At 40.9% G+C, this 21,108-nt stretch overlaps 1 long non-coding RNA gene across 1 annotated transcript in view; it reads right to left on the bottom strand.

Moving 5' to 3' along the window:
* Positions 1-321: 321 nt before the first annotated feature.
* Positions 322-21,108, bottom strand: part of LOC139184491 (uncharacterized) — a 145,716-nt gene continuing 124,929 nt past the window's right edge. Inside the window, exon 3 of the long non-coding RNA XR_011567980.1 lies at positions 322-837. This is a non-coding gene — a long non-coding RNA (uncharacterized lncRNA). The remainder of the gene's footprint in view (positions 838-21,108) is intronic.

Genomic DNA, 21,108 nt, shown 5'->3' with positions numbered 1-21,108 from the left:
AGGTTGATACCATAACCGCTCAGATGTCTCCTGGAGATCAGCTGAGGAGTCTAAGGACATTCAGATCTGACGCTCAACTTGCTAATATTACTCTGGTAGTTAATAGAGAAGGAGCTTCAGGAAGGCATCTGAGAGCTGCTGTTCTCTGGACCTCAGTTCCAACATCTCACCCTTTGCTTCTGGACCCTTAATCTGCTGCCAAACAAGATGGCATCAGTTCTACCCAGACCCCAAAGGCCTTGGCCTTCATGTCCCTCTTCTTCCATCTTCCAGGGAAAGAATGTTAGAAGGCTGTGGGAATAAATCTCATAGGCCCTTAGATACGTGAGAGAAGAACAACAGAATTAGGCATTTATAGTGCTTGGACATGTCCTCATAATAAGTAGCTGCAAAACATTACAGAGAATCACCTCCTGAGGATTCATCTGACAGTATCCTGCTGTTGAGGGCCCCTTCTGGAGTAAGCCAGAGGATATTTCTCACAATGAGAGAGTAAATAAATTCAATGAATAAACTTGCTCATTTAAATGGGATATAGCTTTCTTCGGAGAAGGCAATGGCACCCCACTCCAGTACTCTTGCCTGGAAAACCCCATGGATCAAGAAGCCTGGTAGGCTGAAGTCCATGGGGTCGCTAAGAGTCGGACATGACTGAGCGACTTCACTTTCACTTTTCACCTTCCTGCATTGGAGAAGGAAATGGCAACCCACTCCAGTGTTCTTGCCTGGAGAATCCCAGGGACAGGGGAGCCTGGTGGTCTGCCATCTCCGGAGTCGCAGAGTCAGACACGACTGAAGCAACTTAGCAGCAGCAGTAGCAGCAGCATAGCTTTCTTCCTGAAAGAGAAAAATAATTCTTCTTAAGACTGCTGCACAGAAAGGGTCAGATAATTGTACCCCTTTCTAAGCTCTCTTATATAATTCAGGGCAAAGGCTAAAATGTAGCAATAATATCTTTAAGAAATTTTTTTAAAAAGACAAAAGCATTCATCTTTCTCCCATGTAATAGTCCAGAAAGTCTGGACCAGTAGCTCTGCTCCATGGGTCCTTATGGGATCTGTGTTCTCCCATATTTTCACTCCAACACACTCTAAGAGTCATGCTCATCTGCAGGGTTGAAGCTGGGTCACAGCTACTTCCATTCCCAAGTCAGAGTAGAGGGGAAAAAAGAACACCAGAGTCAGCCATTTTCTCTTAAGAAAATGCAGTATGGACTTCCCTGGGGGTCCAATGGTGAGAAATCCACCTGCCAGTGCAGGGAACACAGGTTTGATCCCGAGTCCAGGAATATTTCACATGCATGGGGCAGCTAGAGCCACGTGTCACAGCTCCTGAAGCCCGTGCGCCCTACAGCCTGTGCTCTGTAATGAGAGCAGCCTCCACAATGAGAAGACCATGCACCACAGCTAGACGGCAGCCCCCACTCACTGCACTGGAGAAAGCCCACCAACGGAGGTCCAGCACAGCCAAAAATGAGTGCATAAGTGGTTTTTAAAAAGAAAGCACAGTGAGGTTTAGACAGCTTTGTTAAGATTTCATCGGTGAAAATTCAGTCACCAAGTGACACCTAGCTGCAAATAAGGCCAGGTGATAAAGTTTCTAGCTGGGAAGCCACGGTGAAGGAAAGAACAGAATTGGAATGAAAGTCATGTCTGTTTCTCTGGCCATCTAAATTCTGTCAGTACCCTTGTTCTACAAATGACAACTCCCCTCAGACACAACCCAGGATCCCACTGTATATCCAGCTTAAAGTCCAGACCCTTCAAGTGATGTACTATCCAGGGATAAACAGACTAAAAGAAAGTGACCTGCTCTCCATATACTCACAACAGATACATGAACCAGAAACACCACGATAAAACTGCCATTCAGGAAGTGAAAGGTTAGAAAGTACACAGAAGTCACAGTTCCATAGTGTAAACATGGAAATCAGCAAGATTACTGGGCATCCTTCCAATCTAAGTAGTCCAGCAGGCCCTCCTGCAGTCACCAGATTCTATAAGTCTGTGTTCTGTCTTTGACTAAGCTTTTTACAACCCTGTAAGGATAAAATATAAGTTAAACAATGCAAATGTTACAAGTCAAAGTGTTAGTTGCTCAGTTGTGTCCTTCTTTGAGACCCCATGGACTGTAGCCCAGCCGGTTCCTCTTTCCATGGGATTCTCCAGGCAAGAATACTGGAGTTGGTTGCCATTCCCTTATCCAGGAGATCTTCCTGAAGCAGGGATTGGACCCAGGTCTCTTGCATTGCAGGCAGATTCTTTACCATCTGAGCCACCTGGAGAAGCCCGCGAATGTTACAAAGACACAGAAAAGTAAGAAAAGTACAGGTGATGAGCACAGAGAAAAAAGTCCTCAACAAAATATGAGCAAAACAACCCAACAATATATAAAAAGGATCATGCACCATGATGAAGTAGGAGTTACTCCAGGGATGCAAGGATGGTTCAATATCCACAAATCAATCAACTTGATACATCACATTAACAAAAGAAAGGATAAAAATCACATAATCATCTCAATAGATGCAGAAAAACAATTTGACAAAATTCAACATCCATTTATGATAAAGAAAAACTCTCATCAAAGTTGTAACTGAGGGAATATAGCTATTATTATCAACATAATAAAGGCCATTTATGACAAACCCCAGCTAATATTACACCCAATGGTGAAAAGCTGAACACTTTTCCTCCCAAGACAAGGATGCCCATTCTTAAATACAATACTATTTAATAAAGTATTGTAAGCCCTAGCCACAGCAGTCAAACAGGAAAAAGAAATATTAAGAAAAGGCATCCAAATCAGAAGGGGAAAAGTAAAACTGTTACTATTTGCAAGTGACATGATATTATATATAAAATCCTAAAGTCCCCACCAAAAGACTAATAAATGAATTCAGTAAAGTTGCAGGATACAAGATTAATATACAGAAATGTATTGCATCTCTGTACACTAAAAATGAACTATTAGAAAGAGAAAACAAGAAAACAACTCCATTTACAACCACATCAAAAAGAACAAAACACCTAGGAATAAATTTAACCAAGGAGATGAACGACCTATACTCTGAAAACTATTAGACACTGAGAAAATAAACTGAAGATGATAAAAATAAATGGAGAGAAATTCAGTGTTAATAAAGTGTAAGAATTAACCTTGTTAAAATATCCATACTGCCCAAACTAATCTACATATTTAATGCAATCCCTATCAAAATACCCATAATAGTTTTCACAGAACTAGGACAAATAATCCTAAAATTTATATGGAATCACAAATACCCCAAGTTGCCAAAACAATCTTAGGAAAAAAGAACAAAGCTGGAGTTATCATGGTCCCTGACTTCAGACTATACTACAAAGCTACAGTAATCAAAACACCATAGTATTGGCATAGAAACAGATATATGGATCAATGCAAAAAATAGAGAGCCCAGAAATAAGCCCACATATCTACACTTAATTAATCTGTAATAAAGGAGGCAAGAATATACAATGGAGAAAAGACAGTCTCTTCTTTTAACAAGTGGTGCTGGGAAACCTGGACAGCTACCTGTAAAAGAATGAAATTAGAACATTCCATCATACCATACACAAAAATAAATTCTTTATGTTTAAAGACATAAGTGTAGGGCCAAAAGCCATAAAATTTCTATAACAGAGCACAGATACAGCACTCTTTGATATAAGTCATAGCAATGTTTTTTAGACCCATCTCCTCAGGAAAGGGAAACAAAAGCAAAAATAAATAAGTTTTACCAAATTAAACAAAGATTTTGCACAGCAAAAGAAACCATTGGAAAAATGAAAAGACAAGCTACAGGATGGAAGGAAATATTTGCAAATTATATAACCAATAAGAGGATGAGATCCAAAATAGAAAAACATCTCACACAAATTAATATTATAAAAACAACTCAATTTTAAAATTAGCAGAAGACCTGAATAGACCTTTTTCTAAAGAATACATACAGATGGCCAACAGGCACATGAAAAAAAATGGTCACCATCACTAACTTTTAGGTAAATACAAATCAAAATCACAATGAAATATCAACTCATTGTCAAAATGGCTATTGTCAATAAGACAACAAATAAATGTTGATGAGGACACAGAGTAAATGGAACCTTGATACATTGTTGGTGTGAGTGTAAATTAGTGCAGCCACTATAGAAAACAGTATGGAGGTTCCTCAGAAGACTGAAAATAGAACTACCATATGATCAGGCAATTCCACTCCTTGGTATACATGTGAAGAAAATGAAGACACTAATTCAAAAAGATATAAGTACCTGAGTGTTCATAGCAGCATTATTAACACTGCCAAGATATAGAAGCAGCATAGGTATCCATCAACAGATGAATGGATAAAGAAAATGTAATATAGCTCTGCAATGAAATATATTACTCAGCCACAAAAAACATGAAATTTTGCCATTTGCAAAAACATGGATGGACCTAGTGGGTATCATGTTTAGTGCAATAAGACAGAGCAAAGCAAACACTGTATATTTCCACTTACATGTGGAATCTAAACTATAAAACAAATGAACAATACCAAAAAAGGCAGAAATAGACTCACAGATACAGAGAACAAACTATCTCTGGGGAGATTATCAGTGGAGAGAGAGGTCATGGGATAAGATAAAGAAGGGAATTAAGACATATGAACTACTGTGTATAAAATAAACAAGCTACAAGGATACATTACACAGCACAGGAAAATGTAACCATTATTCTGCAACAGCTTTAAGTATAATCCATAAAAATATTGAATCACTATATCATACACATGAAATTAATGTTAATACTATAAATCAACTATACTTTGAATTTAAAAAGTAATGTTTGCTATCAAAATCAGTAGAAATAATTCTTGTTCATAAAAAAGCAAATGAATTTTGTCCCTTTATAAAATAAAAATCTGAAAAAAATTGTCAATTCAGCTCAGTTCAGTTCAGTCACTCAGTCACATCCAACTCTTTGTGACCACATGGACTGCAGCACACCAGGCTTCCCTGTCCATCACCAACTCCCACAGTTTACTCAAACTCATGTCCATTGAGCTGCTGATGCCATCCAACCATTTCATCCTCTGTCAGCCCCCTCTCCTCCTACCTTCACTCTTTCCCAGCATCAGGGTCTTCTCAAATGACTCAGTTCTTCGCATCAGGTGGCCAAAGTATTGGAGTTTCAGTTTCAGCATCAGTCCTTCCAATGAATATTCAGGACTGATTTCCTTTAGGATGGACTGGTTGGATCTCCTTGCTGTCCAAGGGACTCTCAAGAGTCTTCTCCAACACCACAGTTCAAAAGCATGAATTCCTCCATGCTCAGCTTTCTTTAGAGTACAACTCTCACATCAATACATGACTACTGGAAAAACCATAGCTTTGCCTAGATGGAACTTGTAGGCAAAGTGATGCCTCTGCTTTTTAATATGCTCTCTATGATGGTCCTAACTTTTTTTCCAAGGAGCAAATGTCTTTTAATTTCATGGCTGCAGTCACCATCTGCAGTGTTTTGGAGCCCCCAAAAGTAAAGTCTCTCACTGTTTCCATTGTTTCCCCATTATTTGCCACGAAGTGATGGGACCAGATGCCATGATCTTAGTTTTCTGAATGTTGAGCTTTAAGCCAACTTTTTCACTCTCCTCTTTCAGATTCATCAAGAGGCTCTTTAGTTCTTCTTCACTTTCTGCCATAAGGGTGGTATCATCTTCATATCTGAGGTTATTGATATTTCTCCCGGAAATCTTGATTCCAGCTTATGCTTCATCCAGTCCAGCGTCTCTCATGATGTGCTCTGCATGTAAGTTAAATAATCAGGGTGACAATATACAGCCTTGATGTACTCCTTTCCCAATTTGAAACCAGTCTGTTGTTTCATGTCCAGTTCTAACTGTTGCTTCTTGACCTGCATACAGATTTCTCATGAGGCAGGTCAGGTGGTCTGGTATTCCCATCTCTTTCAGAATATTCCACAGCTTGTTGTGACCCACACAGTCAAAGGCTTTGGCATAGTCAATAAAGACAAAAGTAGATTTTTTTCTGAAACTCTCTCGCTTTTTGATGGTCCAGTAGATGTTGGCAATTTGATCTCTGTTTCCTCTGCCTTTTCTAAATCCAGCTTGAATTTCTGGAAGTTCACAGTTCATATAGTGTTGAAGCCAGGCTTAGAGAATTTTGAGCATTACTTTGCTAGCATGTAAGATGAGTGCAATTGTGCAGTAGTTTGAATATTCTTTGGCATTGCCTTTCTTTGGGATTGGAATGAAAACAGACTTTTTCCAGTCCTGTGAGCACTGCTGAGTTTTCCCAATTTGCTGACATATTGAGTGCAACACTTTCACAGCATCATCTTTTAGGATTTGAAATAGTTCAACTGGAATTCCATCACCTCTACTAGCTTTGTCGGTAGTGATGCTTCCTAAGGCCCACTTGACTTCACCTTCCAGGATGTCTGGCTTTAGGTGAGTGATCACACCATCGTGACTATCTGGGTCATGAAGATCTTTTTCGTATAGTTCTTCTGTGTATTGTTGCCACCTCTTCTAAATATCTATTGCTTCTGTTAGGTCCACACCATTTCTGTCCTTTATTGTGCCCATCTTTTCATGAAATGTTCCTTTGGTATCTCTAATTTTCTTGAAGAGATCTTCAGTCTTTCCCATTCTATGGTTTTCCTGTATTTCTTTGCATTAATCCCTGAGGAAGGTTTTCTTATCTCTCCTTGCTATTCTTTGGAACTCTGCATTCAAATGGGTATGTCTTTCCTTTTCTGCTCTATCTATTGCATCTCTTCTTTTCACAGCTATTTGTAAGGCCTCCTCAGATAATCATTTTGCCTTTTGCCTCTGTTTTTCTTGGGGATGCTCTTGATCACTGTTTCCTGTACAATGTCATGAACATCCGTCCATAGTTATTCAGGCACTCTGTCTATCAGATCTAATCCCTTTAATCTATTTGTCACTTCTACTGTATAATCATAAGGGATTTGATTAGGTCATATCTGAATGGTCTAGTGGTTTTCTCCACTTTCTTCAATTTCAGTCTGATTTTGGCAATAAGGAGCTCATGATCTGAGCCACAGTCAGCTCCCAGTCTTGTTTTTGCTGACTGTATAGAGCTTCTCCAGCTTTGGCTGCAAAGAATATAATCAATCTGATTTTGGTGTTGACCATCTGGTGATGTCCATGTGTATAGTCTTCTCTTCTGTTGTTGGAAGAGTGTGTTTGCTATGACCAGTGCGTTCTCTTGGCAAAACTCTATTAGCCTTTGCCCTGCTTCATTCTGTACTCCAAGGCCAAATTTGCCTGTTACTCCAGGTATTTCTTGACTTCCTACTTTTGCATTCCAGTCCCGTATAATGAAAAGGACATCTTTTTTGGGTGTTAGTTCTAAAGGTCTTGTAGGTATTTCTAGAACCATTCAACTTCAGTTTCTTCATCATTACTGGTCAGGTGATAGACTTGGATTACTGTGATATTGAATGATTTACCTTGGAAATGAACAGAGAACATTCTGTCATTTTTGAGATTGCATCCAAGTAGTGCATTTTGGACTCTTTTGTTGACTATGAGGGCTACTCCTTTTCTTCTAACGGATTCTTGCCCACAGTAGTAGATATAATGGTCATGTGAGTTAAATTCACCCATTCCAGTCCATTTCCGTTCACTGATTCCTAAAATGTCGATGTTCACTCTTATCAATTCAACTCATTTTAATGTTTTATGGGTTACCTCACAATGAGTTAAATGAAATCTTTGACATGTGCTCATTTTATATGGGTATGAGTGTTGTGATTTTTACCTTTTTGAATTTTACATCTTAAAAATAATGGAATCTGGGCTCTGCCTGAAGTCTGTTCTTTGCTCTGCCCTGCAGTACCTGCCAGGAGGAACCTCTGCCCACTGTGCAGGTGGCCAGTGGAGATGCCTCCTGTTTCCTGTCCCTACTCAGTATCCACACCTGAGGTGGACGTTAGAGTATCTGCTCTCTTTGGTGCTGTAGGTTTTCCATCTCCCCACCATTGTTCAGGCCAGGGGAGCCTCAGGGCATTTTGGAGGGCTTTCCAGGTGGCTCAGCAATAAAGAATCCACCTGCCAATGCAGAAGACATGGGTTCTATCTCTGGGTAGGAAAGATCCCCTGGAGGAAGAAATGGCAACCCACTCCAGTATACTTGCCTAGGAGATCCCATGGACAGAGGAGCCTAGCAGGCTACAGTCCATGGGCTTGTAAACAATAGGACATGACTTAGTGACTAAACAATAACAACAACAACAATAGGGCTTATTGAGGCCAGTATCAGTTTCTTTGATGATAAAAGTCCCCCAGGAGCTTGGGAAGTTTTGTGTATTGACTTTGGTTTTTTGTGGTTTTTTTTTTTTTTCCTTTTTTTTTTTAATTTAATTTAATTTTATTTTATTTTTAAACTTTACAATATTGTATTGGTTTTGTCAAATATCGAAATGAATCTGCCACAGGTATACATGTGTTCCCAATCCTGAACCCTCCTCCCTCCTCCCTCCCCATACCATCCCTCTGGGTCTAGCCAGTGCACCAGCCCCAAGCATCCTGTTTCGTGCATTGAACCTGGACTGGCGACTCATTCCATATATGATATTATACGTTTTTCAGTGCCATTCTCCCAAATCATCCCACCCTCTCCCTCTCCCACAGAGTCCAAAAGACTGTTCTATACATCAGTGTCTCTTTTGCTGTCTCGTATACAGGGTTATTGTTACCGTCTTTCTAAATTCCATATATATGCGTTAGTATACTGTATTGGTGTTTTTCTTTCTGGCTTACTTCACTCTGTATAATAGGCTCCAGTTTCATCTACCTCCTTAGGACTGATTCAAATGTATTCTTTTTAATGGCCGAATAATACTCCATTGTGTATACATACCACAGCTTTCTTATCCATTCATCTGCTGATGGACATCTAGGTTGCTTCCATGTCCTGGCTATTATAAACAGTGCTGCGATGAACATTGGGGTACACGTGTCTCTTTCAATTCTGGTTTCCTTAGTGTGTATGCCCAGCAGTGGGATTGCTGGATCATAGGGCAGTTCTATGTCCAGTTTCTTAAGGACTCTCCACACTCTTCTCCATAGTGGCTGTACTAGTTTGCATTCCCACCAACAGTGTAAGAGGGTTCCCTTTTCTCCACATCCTCTCCAGAATTTATTGCTTGTAGACTTTTGGATCGCAGCCATTCTGACTGGCGTGAAATGGTACCTCATTGTGGTTTTGATTTGCATTTCTCTGGTAATGAGTGATGTTGAGCATCTTTTCATGTGTTTGTTAGCCATCTGTATGTCTTCTTTGGAGAAATGTCTATTTAGTTCTTTGGCCCATTTTTTGATTGGGTCGTTTATTTTTCTGGAGTTGAGCTGTAGGAGTTGCTTGTATATTTTTGAGATTAGTTGTTTGTCAGTTGCTTCATTTGCTATTATTTTCTCCCATTCTGAAGGCTGTCTTTTCACCTTGCTTATAGTTTCCTTTGTTGTGCAGAAGCTTTTAAGTTTAATTAGGTCCCATTTGTTTATTTTTGCTTTTATTTCCAATATTCTGGGAGGTGGGTCATAGAGGATCCTGCTGTGATGTATGTCGGAGAGTGTTTTGCCTATGTTCTCCTCTAGGAGTTTTATAGTTTCTGGTCTTATGTTTAGATCTTTAATCCATTTTGAGTTTATTTTTGTGTATGGTGTTAGAAAGTGTTCTAGTTTCATTCTTTTACAAGTGGTTGATCAGTATTCCCAGCACCACTTGTTAAAGAGATTGTCTTTCCTCCATTGTATATTCTTGCCTCCTTTGTCAAAGATAAGGTGTCCATATGTGCGTGGATTTATCTCTGGGCTTTCTATTTTGTTCCAATGATCTATATTTCTGTCTATGTGCCAGTACCATACTGTCTTGATGGCTGTGGCTTTGAGGTAGAGCCTGAAGTCAGGTAGGTTGATTCCTCCAGTTTCATTCTTCTTTCTCAAGATAGCTTTGGCTATTCAAGGTTTTTGTATTTCCATACAAATTGTGAAATTATTTGTTCTAGCTCTGTGAAGAATACCATTGGTAGCTTGATAGGGATTGCATTGAATCTATAAATTGCTTTGGGTAGTATACTCATTTTCACTATATTGATTCTTCCAATCCATGAACATGGTATATTTCTCCATCTATTAGTGTCCTCTTTGATTTCTTTCACCAGTGTTTTATAGTTTTCTATATATAGGTCTTTAGTTTCTTTAGGTAGATATATTCCTAAGTATTTTATTCTTTCTGTTGCAATGGTGAATGGAATTGTTTCCTTAATTTCTCTTTCTGTTTTCTCATTATTAACATATAGGAATGCAAGGGATTTCTGTGTGTTGATTTTATATCCTGCAACTTTACTATAATCATTGATTAGTTCTAGTAATTTTCTGGTGGAGTCTTTAGGGTTTTCTATGTAGAGGATCATGTCATCTGCAAACTGTGAGAGTTTTACTTCTTTTCCAATTTGGATTCCTTTTATTTCTTTTTCTGCTCTGATTGCTGTGGCCAAAACTTCCAAAACTATGTTGAATAGTAATGGTGAAAGTGGGCACCCTTGTCTTGTTCCTGACTTTAGAGGAAATGCTTTCAATTTTTCACCATTGAGGATAATGTTTGCTGTGGGTTTGTCATATATAGCTTTTATTATGTTGAGGTATGTTCTTTCTATTCCTGCTTTCTGGAGAGTTTTTATCATACATGGATGTTGAATTCTGTCAAAGGCTTTCTCTTCATCTATTGAGATAATCATATGGCTTTTATTTTTCAATTTGTTAATGTGGTGTATTACATTGATTGATTTGCGGATATTGAAGAATTCTTGCATCCCTGGGATAAAGCCCACTTGGTCATGGTGTATGATCTTTTTAATGTGTTGTTGGATTCTGATTGCTAAAATTTTGTTAAGGATTTTTGCATCTATATCATCAGTGATATTGGCCTGTAGTTTTCTTTTTTTGTGGGATCTTTGTCAGGTTTTGGTATTAGGGTGATGGTGGCCTCATAAAATGAGTTGGAAGTTTACCTTCCTCTGCAATTAGTGATTACTGGCTAGCCCACTCTCTCCACTATTGATTCCACCTCATCTCTTTCGGGTCACCTCTAACTCCCTCCTCCCTCTTCTCTTCTCCATGTAATGCTGTGAACCTCTCTGGGTGACCCTCATGGTGGAGAAACTTTTCATCTTTAAAGTAGACGTTTTATCAATGGTGCTGTATAGAAGGAGAAGTTTTGAAACTACTGTAATAATAAGACCGATAACTGGAAGCAGGAGGCTTAAGTCCAAACCCTGACTCCAGGGAACTCCTGACTCCAAGGAACATTCATTGACAGGAGCTCATCAAACGCCTCCATACCTACACTGAAACCAAGCATCACACAAGAGCCAACAAGTTCCAGGGCAAGACATACCAAGCAAATTCTCCAGCAACACAGGAACACAGCCCTGAGCTCCAAGATACAGGCTGCCCAAAGTCACCCCAAAACCATAGACATATCATAACTCATTACTGGACACTTCATTGCACTCCAGAGAGAAGAAATCCAGCTCCACCCACCAGAACACTGACACAAGCTTCCCTAACCAAGAAACCTTGACAAGCCACCTGTACAAACCCACACACAGTGAGGAAATGCCACAATAAAGAGAACTCCACAAACTGCCAGAATACAGAAAGGACACCCCAAACTCAGCAATTTAAACAAGATGAAGAGACAGAGGAATACCCAGCATATAAAGGAACAGGATAAATGCCCACCAAACCAAACAAAAGAGGAAGAGATAGGGAATCTACCTGATAAAGAACTCCAAATAATGATAGTGTAATTGATCCAAAATCTTGAAATCAAAATGGAATCACAGATAAATAGCCTGGAGACAAGGATTGAGAAGATGCAAGAAAGGTTTAACAAGGACCTAGAAGAAATAAAAAAGAGTCAATATATAATGAATAGTGCAATAAATGAAATCAAAAACACTCTGGAGGCAACAAATAGTAGAATAACAGAGGCAGAAGATAGGATTAGTGAATTAGAAGATAGAATGGTAGAAATAAATGAATCAGAGAGGAAAAAAGAAAAACGAATTAAAAGAAATGAGGACAATCTCAGAGACCTCCAGGACAATGTTAAACGCTACAACATTCGAATCATAGGGGTTCCAGAAGAAGAAGACAAAAAGAAAGACCATAAGAAAATACTTGAGGAGATAATAGTTGAAAACTTCCCTAAAATGGGGAAGGAAATAATCACCCAAGTCCAAGAAACCCAAAGAGTCCCAAACAGGATAAACCCAAGGCGAAACACCCCAAGACACATATTAATCAAATTAACAAAGATCAAACACAAAGAACAAATATTAAAAGCAGCAAGGGAAAAACAACAAATAACACACAAGGGAATTCCCATAAGGATAACAGCTGATCTTTCAATAGAAACTCTTCAAGCCAGGAGGGAATGGCAAGACATACTTAAAGTGATGAAAGAAAATAACCTACAGCCCAGATTATTGTACCCAGCAAGGATCTCATTCAAATATGAAGGAGAAATCAAAAGCTTTACCGACAAGCAAAAGCTGAGAGAATTCAGCACCACCAAACCAGCTCTCCAACAAATACTAAAGGATATTCTCTAGACAGGAAACACAAAAACGGTGTATAAACTCGAACCCAAAACAATAAAGTAAATGGCAACGGGATCATACTTATCAGTAATTACCTAAAACGTAAATGGGTTGAATGCCCCAACCAAAAGACAAAGACTGGCTGAATGGGTATAAAAACAAGACCCCTACATATGCTGTCTACAAGAGACCCACCTCAAAACAGGGGACACATACAGAGAAAGTGAAGGGCTGGAAAAAGATTTTCCATGCAAATAGGGACCCAAAAAAAAGCAGGAGTAGCAATACTCATATCAGATAAAATAGACTTTAAAACAAAGGCTGTGAAAAGAGACAAAGACGGTCACTACATAATGATCAAAGGATCAATCCAAGAAGAAGATATAACAATTATAAATATATATGCACCCAACACAGGAGCACCGCAATATGTAAGACAAATGCTAACAAGTATGAAAGGAGAAATTAACAATAACACAATAATAGTGGGAGACTTTAATACCCCACTCACACCTATGGATAGATCAACTAAACAGAAAATTAACAAGGAAACACAAACTTTAAATGATACAATAGACCAGTTAGACCTAATTGATATCTATAGGACATTTCATCCCAAAACAATGAATTTCACCTTTTTCTCAAGCGCACATGGAACCTTCTCCAGGATAGATCACGTCCTGGGCCATAAATCTAGCCTTGGTAAATTCAAAAAAAAATAGAAATCATTCCAAGCATCTTTTCTGTGTATTGACTTTGAATCAGCATTATGTACTTGGAGCCTTAACTGAAGTTGTATTCCAGAGCAAATATTTATACCTGTCTTGTGTTTACGGGTTCATTGCTTGTGTCAAGCATTTCTTCCCCATTTTTTGAAGACTACCTTGATGCCCACAATATTATCTGAAATAATAGGCTTGAGCTGGATAACAATCTTTTAGCCTGATTTTGCTATAAAGCAGGAATGTTTTGTTAAGCTGATAAAGACGCTGAGTAAGTTTTGTCTCCAGAGTTTGAATTTGGAAACATTTGGATTTCAAACCTAAAGCCCATTTGCTTCCAAATATGCTTCAAAATGAACCAGTTCTTGCCAGCTCATCCCATTTTTATTATACCTTGTTAAATGCAACTAGGAAAGAGTCCTGGCAACCCCTTCCGCTAAGCAATAGGCACCAAAAACTCATGATCTGACTTCTAAATTAACAGGGGTGGGAGCCACACTCACCAACTGACTTGAGTCACCTGATTCCAGTTTTCCAGAAATAATGTTCCTCACCATCCACTGCCCAACCATTAAGCCAATGCCATATGGCTTTAGCTTCTTGTTACAGCAACACTCTGCCTGCAGAATTAATTTCTGTATTAGGGTAAAAAGGCTGCCATAATTGTTTTTACTGGAGTCACTTAAGTAAGATAATGGTCTAGCCCCTCATGTGGTCAGTAGCTTTGCTCTCATGGACACTTAAGGTCACAAATTCATTTTATTTTTTGTTTAGCAATATTCTAAGTAGATGTGGGCAAGTTTTTTCCTGGAAAGGGCTAGATAGTAAGTATTTCACACTTTGCAGGCCATAGCATCTTTGTTACATCTATTCAACCCTGCTGCAAAGGCAACCACAGTAAGTGAAAAAAAATAATGAGTATGGCTAATGGGTATGGCTAAAATAATGAGTTCCAATAAAATTTTATTTATAGACACTGAAATCTAAATTTAATATAATTTTCATGTGTTAAAATATAATTCTTCTTCTGAGTTTTTCCAACCATTTAAAAATATGAAAATAATTCCATAAAGGGCCAAGGGTTGTAGTTTGCTGACCCCTATATGACCGGGTTGTCCTCCTCTGCATGGTTGAAGCTGGGTCATGGGCATGGCAAGGACCAAGCTCATGTGACAGGAAAAGAGGGACTTCAAAGCAAGCAATATTTTTGTTGTTGTTGATAATAAATAGAAACGTATATCTCACAGAGGCTGAAAGTCTCAGATCAGGGTGCCAGCATGGCTGGGTGACATCCTCAGCCAGGGGCCAGATATTTCATTGTGTTCTCCATGGTGGAAGGGCTAGGGAACACTCTGGAGTCTCTTTTATCAGGACACTAATCTCATTCATGAGGCTTCTATCCCCATGACCTAAGCACCTTCCAAAGGCCCCATCTCCTACCATCACTTTGGAGACTAGCATTTCAGCACGTGAAATGGGGGGAGAAGGGGAGGGGAAGCAGACACAGACATTCAGTCTTTAGCACACAATGAACTATCACTATGCACTTGCCAGAATAGTTAAAATTTTAGAAGGAGACAATGCCCAAAGTTGATAAGGTGGAGCATCTGGAATTCTCATGCACTGCTAACGAAAAGGTAAAGTAGCAAATAACCACTTAGGAAAATTGTTTGTTTCTATCAACACAAAATATGTATATATCCCGCCTGCATGCTAAGTCACTTCAGTCGTGTCTGACTGTTTGTGACCCTAGGGACTGTACCCTGCCAGGTTCCTCTGTCCACAGGATTCTCCTGACAAGAATACTGGAGTGGGCTGCCATGTACTCCTCCAGGGGATCTTCCCAACCCAGGGATCTAGCCCACATTTCTTACGTCTCCTGCATTGGCAGACAGTTCTTTACCACGAGCACCACCTGGGAAGCCCTAGCAATTTCATCTCTAGGTGTATATCCAAAATACATAGGTATTTTCACCAAAAGATGTGTACAATAATGTTCATGAATGCAACACTCTTAGCTGCCAAATAGTAGAAACTTTCCGCATGTCCATGAACAGTACAAGGGATACACGGTCACATACAAGATGCTACAGTCATACACTGGAATGCAGCAACAGGAGTGAATAAAGTACTACTACTAACAATGTAAGTAAATCTCCCAAACACGATGTTGTCGAAAAGAAAACAAAGTGAGGCAAACTGCCTGGTTCCATTTTATATCAAGTTCAAAAGCAGGCATAAGCGACCTGCGGTATTGGAAGTCAAGACAGAAATCAATTTTAGAGAAGAGGAAGTGGTCACTGAGGAAGGAGTGGGGAGTGCTTCTGGGGTCCTGGGAAGAGCCCACTTCTTGACCTAAGTGGTGATGACACAGATCTGTTCCCCGTGACTGCATCCTCACCTCTCAGCTGAGCCATCATCCAGGGTAGGCCTTATCTGCACCTGTTTTCTTACATAACGTAATTTTCTTACATAACATAATTTTCTTACATAACGAGCACAGGTCTGCCTCCTGGGTTACACTTCCTCCTTCCTCGTGTGGGAAGATTTTCCAGTCCAGCTGGTACACCTACTTCGCTTCATCAAACACAGTCAGTAACTTGAGGGCACATCTGAGCCACATTTCTAACTGGTCCATCCCTTCCAGCCCTGAATGAAAGTCCCTGCCTGAGAAGAGGCTCCACACTCCCTGGACAGCACCTCTGTAGTTGAATATGTGCACCCTCCTTCATCCCATCAAATCAGAAAAGCTGTGTACCTTTGGAGGCAATCAACCCAAATTTATTTTGAATGAACACATGCAGCTGGGACAGCAGATGCCCTTGGCATGGGACCACTGCCCCAGCCCACTCCACTGAAGCCACAAAGGACAAGCTGAGCTAATAGATTTCACAGGGTCAAGAGAAGAACACGGGTGCAAAGCCAGTGCTCTGGTTGTAAGGCCACAGACGGAAGAGCAAAACTGCTATGGAAAAGCATGAGCGCAAGCTGTTATGTCTGATGCAGGCGTCAGATCCGGTTATGCCAGCAGAGAACATCACTTTCCATTGGCTAGAACTGGGTCACATGGCCCCTGGTCACAAAGGACACTGGAAAACAAAGATAAAGCTGGGTGTCCATGTGCTCGGGAGGCCAGAAGAATATCTGATAATCAGCTGTCCCCACTCACTCCCAAGATGACTTCCTAAGAGCACTGTTAGGGTCACCAGCCTGATGTACTTCCTATAAAGTTGCCTGAGACCCATCGCCTGAATTCTATAGCTCCCTAGCTCTAGTTTTGCCTTAATAATATCTCTTCCATTCTCCCAGCTAGAAGACCACAACTATGTGAGGTGAAATTCTCTCCACCTCTATGTATCCATCTTCTAACAACCACATCCATCCAGAGAGAAGCTAAAGATTCTTGGCTCTAGTCTAAGAATATACTATACACACAATGCAATGTTAAAGCTATGAAGGTTGACAGATTTTCACGTCCTAGATAAGCCCTCAGATATAACAGTTAAAACTGCTACATACAAGCTAGTGACCCATGGGATCGTGTGTTCCCACGCAGTAATCTCTGCTTTAGCACCCCAAATACAGCTGGATTTTTTTTCCTACCCACCACCCTCTAGGAGTCCTACTCCCACAGCCTTTGAACTATGAAAGTATTAATTGCTCAACCGTGTCTGACTCTTTGCAACCCCATGGACTTTAGCCTGCCAGGCTCATCTCTCCATGGAATTCTCCAGGCAAGAATACTGGAGTGGGTAGCTATTCCCTTCTCAAGGGGATCTCTCTGACTCAGGGATCGAACTCAGGTCTCCTGCATTGCAGGTGGATTCTTTGCTGTCTAAGCCACTAGGGAAGCCTGCAACTTTTGGACTTACAAATATCCTGGAACAAGTTTCCACACACAAGACGGAAAGGTGTCACACTGGCCTGTCAATAGCTGAGATAATGGTGCAGGTGAAGCAAAAGCCCTCCAGATCTTCAACTGGAATATCCCCTGATTGTTGGCTTTGGTAATGGGGATTCAGGTAATGGGAGGCTGCCAGAACCCACAAAGTCAGCCTCTACCAGACAAGAGCCAGTCTAAGCAGCTGCAATGACATCAGTCTAACTTTGAGAAATTGGATAGAATGTAGACGGTTGGGATCTGATTTTCTGGGAAGGTCACAAATGAGATGAAATCTTCCAAGTGGTAAGAGAACTACCAGTCAAAACTGAATTGTGGTAGGGAGGGAACCCTGAAAGTGTAACTAGTTCATGGAAAGGCCAGATCTGATGGAATTATATTTATGAGGCAGATTTTTTTCCCCTATTTTTTGGCCATGCCACCCAGCATGCAGGATCCCAGTTTCCAAACCAGGGACTGAACCCATGCTCCTCACAGTGGAAGTGCAGTTCCAACCACAGGACTGCCAGGGAAACCCTGGAAACAGGTAAATTTTCTCTTTACTGCCAACAAACAGACTCTGTGGGCTCCCCTTTCCCTGCCCCTTGACAAGACCTGGGGCAGATCTCAAAGTTTTGGGGTCATTTTTAGCTTTAAGGACAGCCTCATTCTCATCTATAGGAAGTTCAGCCTCGTATGACTTAAAACCCTAGTCTCGTCCAATCAATCCACTACGGCAGGCCAGTCCACAGCCGTTGAACACCAGGATGAATGATTCCCTGTTGGGCTCACCACCTCTGAGCATCCTGCTCTGGGCTCCCATCCAGCACTGCAGGCATCCTCTAGTGAAGTATGTGTCCACTCTCCTCCTGAGCCTTGGCTTTCTTACTTCATTTGTAAAGGGTTCTGAGCTTTTTCCTGTCATACCACCCATGCCTCCAACCCTCTCACCCCACTCCTCCTGGCAGATTCTAATTTACTTGGTAAGAGGCAGAGCCCAGGAATCTGAATTTTTAATAAGCCCTTAAAGTGATTCTGACACAAACAATCCATGGAACAGGATCTGAGAAACAGTGCTTCAGGGAACAGCTGGCATATCAACCAGGATACACATCCCTGTTTTCCTTGGTTCCTATTCTAACATAAAGGCTTTTGGTTATTTACACACTCTCATCACACAAATAACCTGTGTGACTACTTCCTTGAGCAACTCACTTCTTTTCCACCTCTCAAGCCTCTGGAATGGCTGGATCATCATAATTCCTTCTGACCTTTAAACTCTGTTCCACGCTCCCTGGCCTTACCAGGCTCTGGCTTTACTTCAGCCTGCAAAGCACTGTGGATGCCTACTCCTGTAGCTTCCTTAGGCAACAATTGCCCATCCTCCTACACCCCCCTTACCTTGCACTTGAGAAATGAGGTTGGCATCTTCATTTCTCCCAAAACCACGTCCACACCATCGCTCACACACTTTCTTCAGCAGGCCCTACTCCCTGGAGACTCAGGCAATCTGACCCCTCTAGACCCTGCCTTCGGGCACACTCCGCATCTGCCTATGCTGCCACTATTATGGGCCAGCTTCCCTCACCGCCAGGGCGCCCAGCGCAGAGTATTTTTCCCATACCAAGTTCCAGGGAACCTCCCATCTACAGAAGAGCCTCTGTGTTGTGCTGTGCTTAGTTGCTCAGTCAGGTCCAACTCAGTGACCCCATGGACTGTAGGCTGCCAGGCTCCTATGTCCATGGGATTTCCCAGGAAAGAATACCGAAATGGGTTTCCATGCTCTCCTCCAGGGGATCTTCCCAACCCAGGGATCAAACCCAGGTATCCCACATTGCAGTGGATTCTTTACCATCTGAGCCATCAGTGAAGCCCAAGAATACTGGAGTGGGTAGCCTATCCCTTCTACAGGGGGATTTTCCCAACCCAGGAATTGAACCAGGGTCTCCTGTATTGCAGGCGGATTCTTTACCAGCTGAGCTACCAGGGAAGCCCACAGAAGCCCCTACCCTCACATTATCCATCAGCTGTTTCATTGTGTCCCGTCACCTGCACCCTTTTAGATACAATCTCAACTCCTCTCTTCCTAATGTTTGCCACAGACCGCTCATTGCCTCCACATGCAAAACCCTGATCCTGGATAGATACAGCTACCCCTTGTCATCTGTGTTTGCACCCAAGTGCTAAATATTGATAAAGAAGAATCGAATTCATAGTGTAGCCTGGTCCCAACCTGTAGTTGCCAGCCTCAAATGGGCCTGTGTTACTGTTCAGGGATGCTATGCCACTGCTCTGCTTGCATATTAAACATTCAGATCCTGTTCTTTCACATCAAATGCCCAGTCCTCCACATCCCCCTTCTCCTTCAGCACTGGACCTCCTAATTCTCTAGAAAAATAAATAGATAAGCCCTCCTATACCTGCAACAAGATTTCCTATTTCCACACATATGTCTGTACACTGGGTGGCAGGTGGTACAGCCAAGGTTAAAAGACCAGAAACTTAAAACAATCTTGGGGTGGGATGGTGTGGGTGGGAGAGAGGTTAAAAAGTATAGGGATATATTTATACTTATAGTTGATTCACACTGTTATGAAACCAACATAACATTGAAAATAAAGCACTTATCCTCCAATTAAAAATTAGTTTAAATAAAGGGAAACAAAAAATCAATACATAAAAAATAAAACAATCTTGCTTATATATAGACTGCTATATCAAAACCTCGTGGTTACCACAAACCTGAGCCTTGGCTTTCTTACTTCATTTGTAAAGGATTCAGAGCTCTTTCCTGTCATACCACCCATCCTCCAACCCTCTCACCCCACTCCTCCTGGCAGATTCTAATTTACTTGGTAAGAGGCAGAGCCCAGGAATTTGAATTTTTAATAAGCCCTTAAAGTGATTCTGATGCAAATAATCCTTGGAACAGGATCTGAGAAACAGTGCTTCAGGGAACATCTATGATAGCTGTGTGCGTGCATGCCAAGTCGCTTCAGTCATGTCTGACTGTGACTCTATGGACTGTGGCCTGCCAGGCTCCTCTGTCCATGAGGTTCTCCAGGCAGGAATACTGGAATGGTTGCCAGGCCCCCTCCAGGGGGTCTTCCTGACCCAGGGGTTGACCCCACGTCTGTTATGTCTTCCGCATTGGCAGGCAGGTTCTTTATGACTAGTGCCACCTGGAAAGCCCCTACAATAGATACAAACACACGCAAGAGAAAGGCATCCATACACAACACTAAAGTTAACTGTCAAATCACAGGAGAAAAGAACAAAAGAGGAAGAGAAGAAAAAAGACCTACAAAAGCAAACCCAAAACAATTAACAAAATGCAATATATCTATAATTACTCTAAACGTATTAAATGCTCCAGCCAAAAGACATAGACTGGATAAATGGTACAAAAACAAGACCCATAGGAACCTCACTGGTGGTCCAGTGGTTAAGATTCCATGCTTCCAAAGCAAGGAGTGCCTGTTTGATTCCTAGTCAGGGATCAAAGATCCCACATGCTGTGTGAGAAAAAACAAATTCATAACAACCTATAAATAAGAACCATACATGTGTTACCTATAAGAGACCCACTTCCAATCAAGAGACACATACAGTCTGAAAGTGAGAAGAAGGAAAATGGTATTCCATGCAAACAGAAATCAAAAGAAAGTTGGAGTAGCAGTATTCATATCAGACAAAATAGACTTTAAAAATAAAGACTGTTACAAGAGAAAAAGAGGACAGTAAATTATAATCAATGGATCAATCCAATAAAAGATATAACAATTGTAAACATATATGCACCCCACTTAGGAGCACCTCCATATATAAAGCAAATGCTAAAGC

Source organism: Bos indicus, chromosome 8 (assembly GCF_029378745.1).
Source record: "Bos indicus isolate NIAB-ARS_2022 breed Sahiwal x Tharparkar chromosome 8, NIAB-ARS_B.indTharparkar_mat_pri_1.0, whole genome shotgun sequence".
In the NCBI taxonomy this organism is placed as follows: domain Eukaryota; kingdom Metazoa; phylum Chordata; class Mammalia; order Artiodactyla; family Bovidae; genus Bos; species Bos indicus.
Note: the sequence above shows the minus strand (reverse complement) of the source record. Positions and strands in the feature narration are given on the sequence as shown.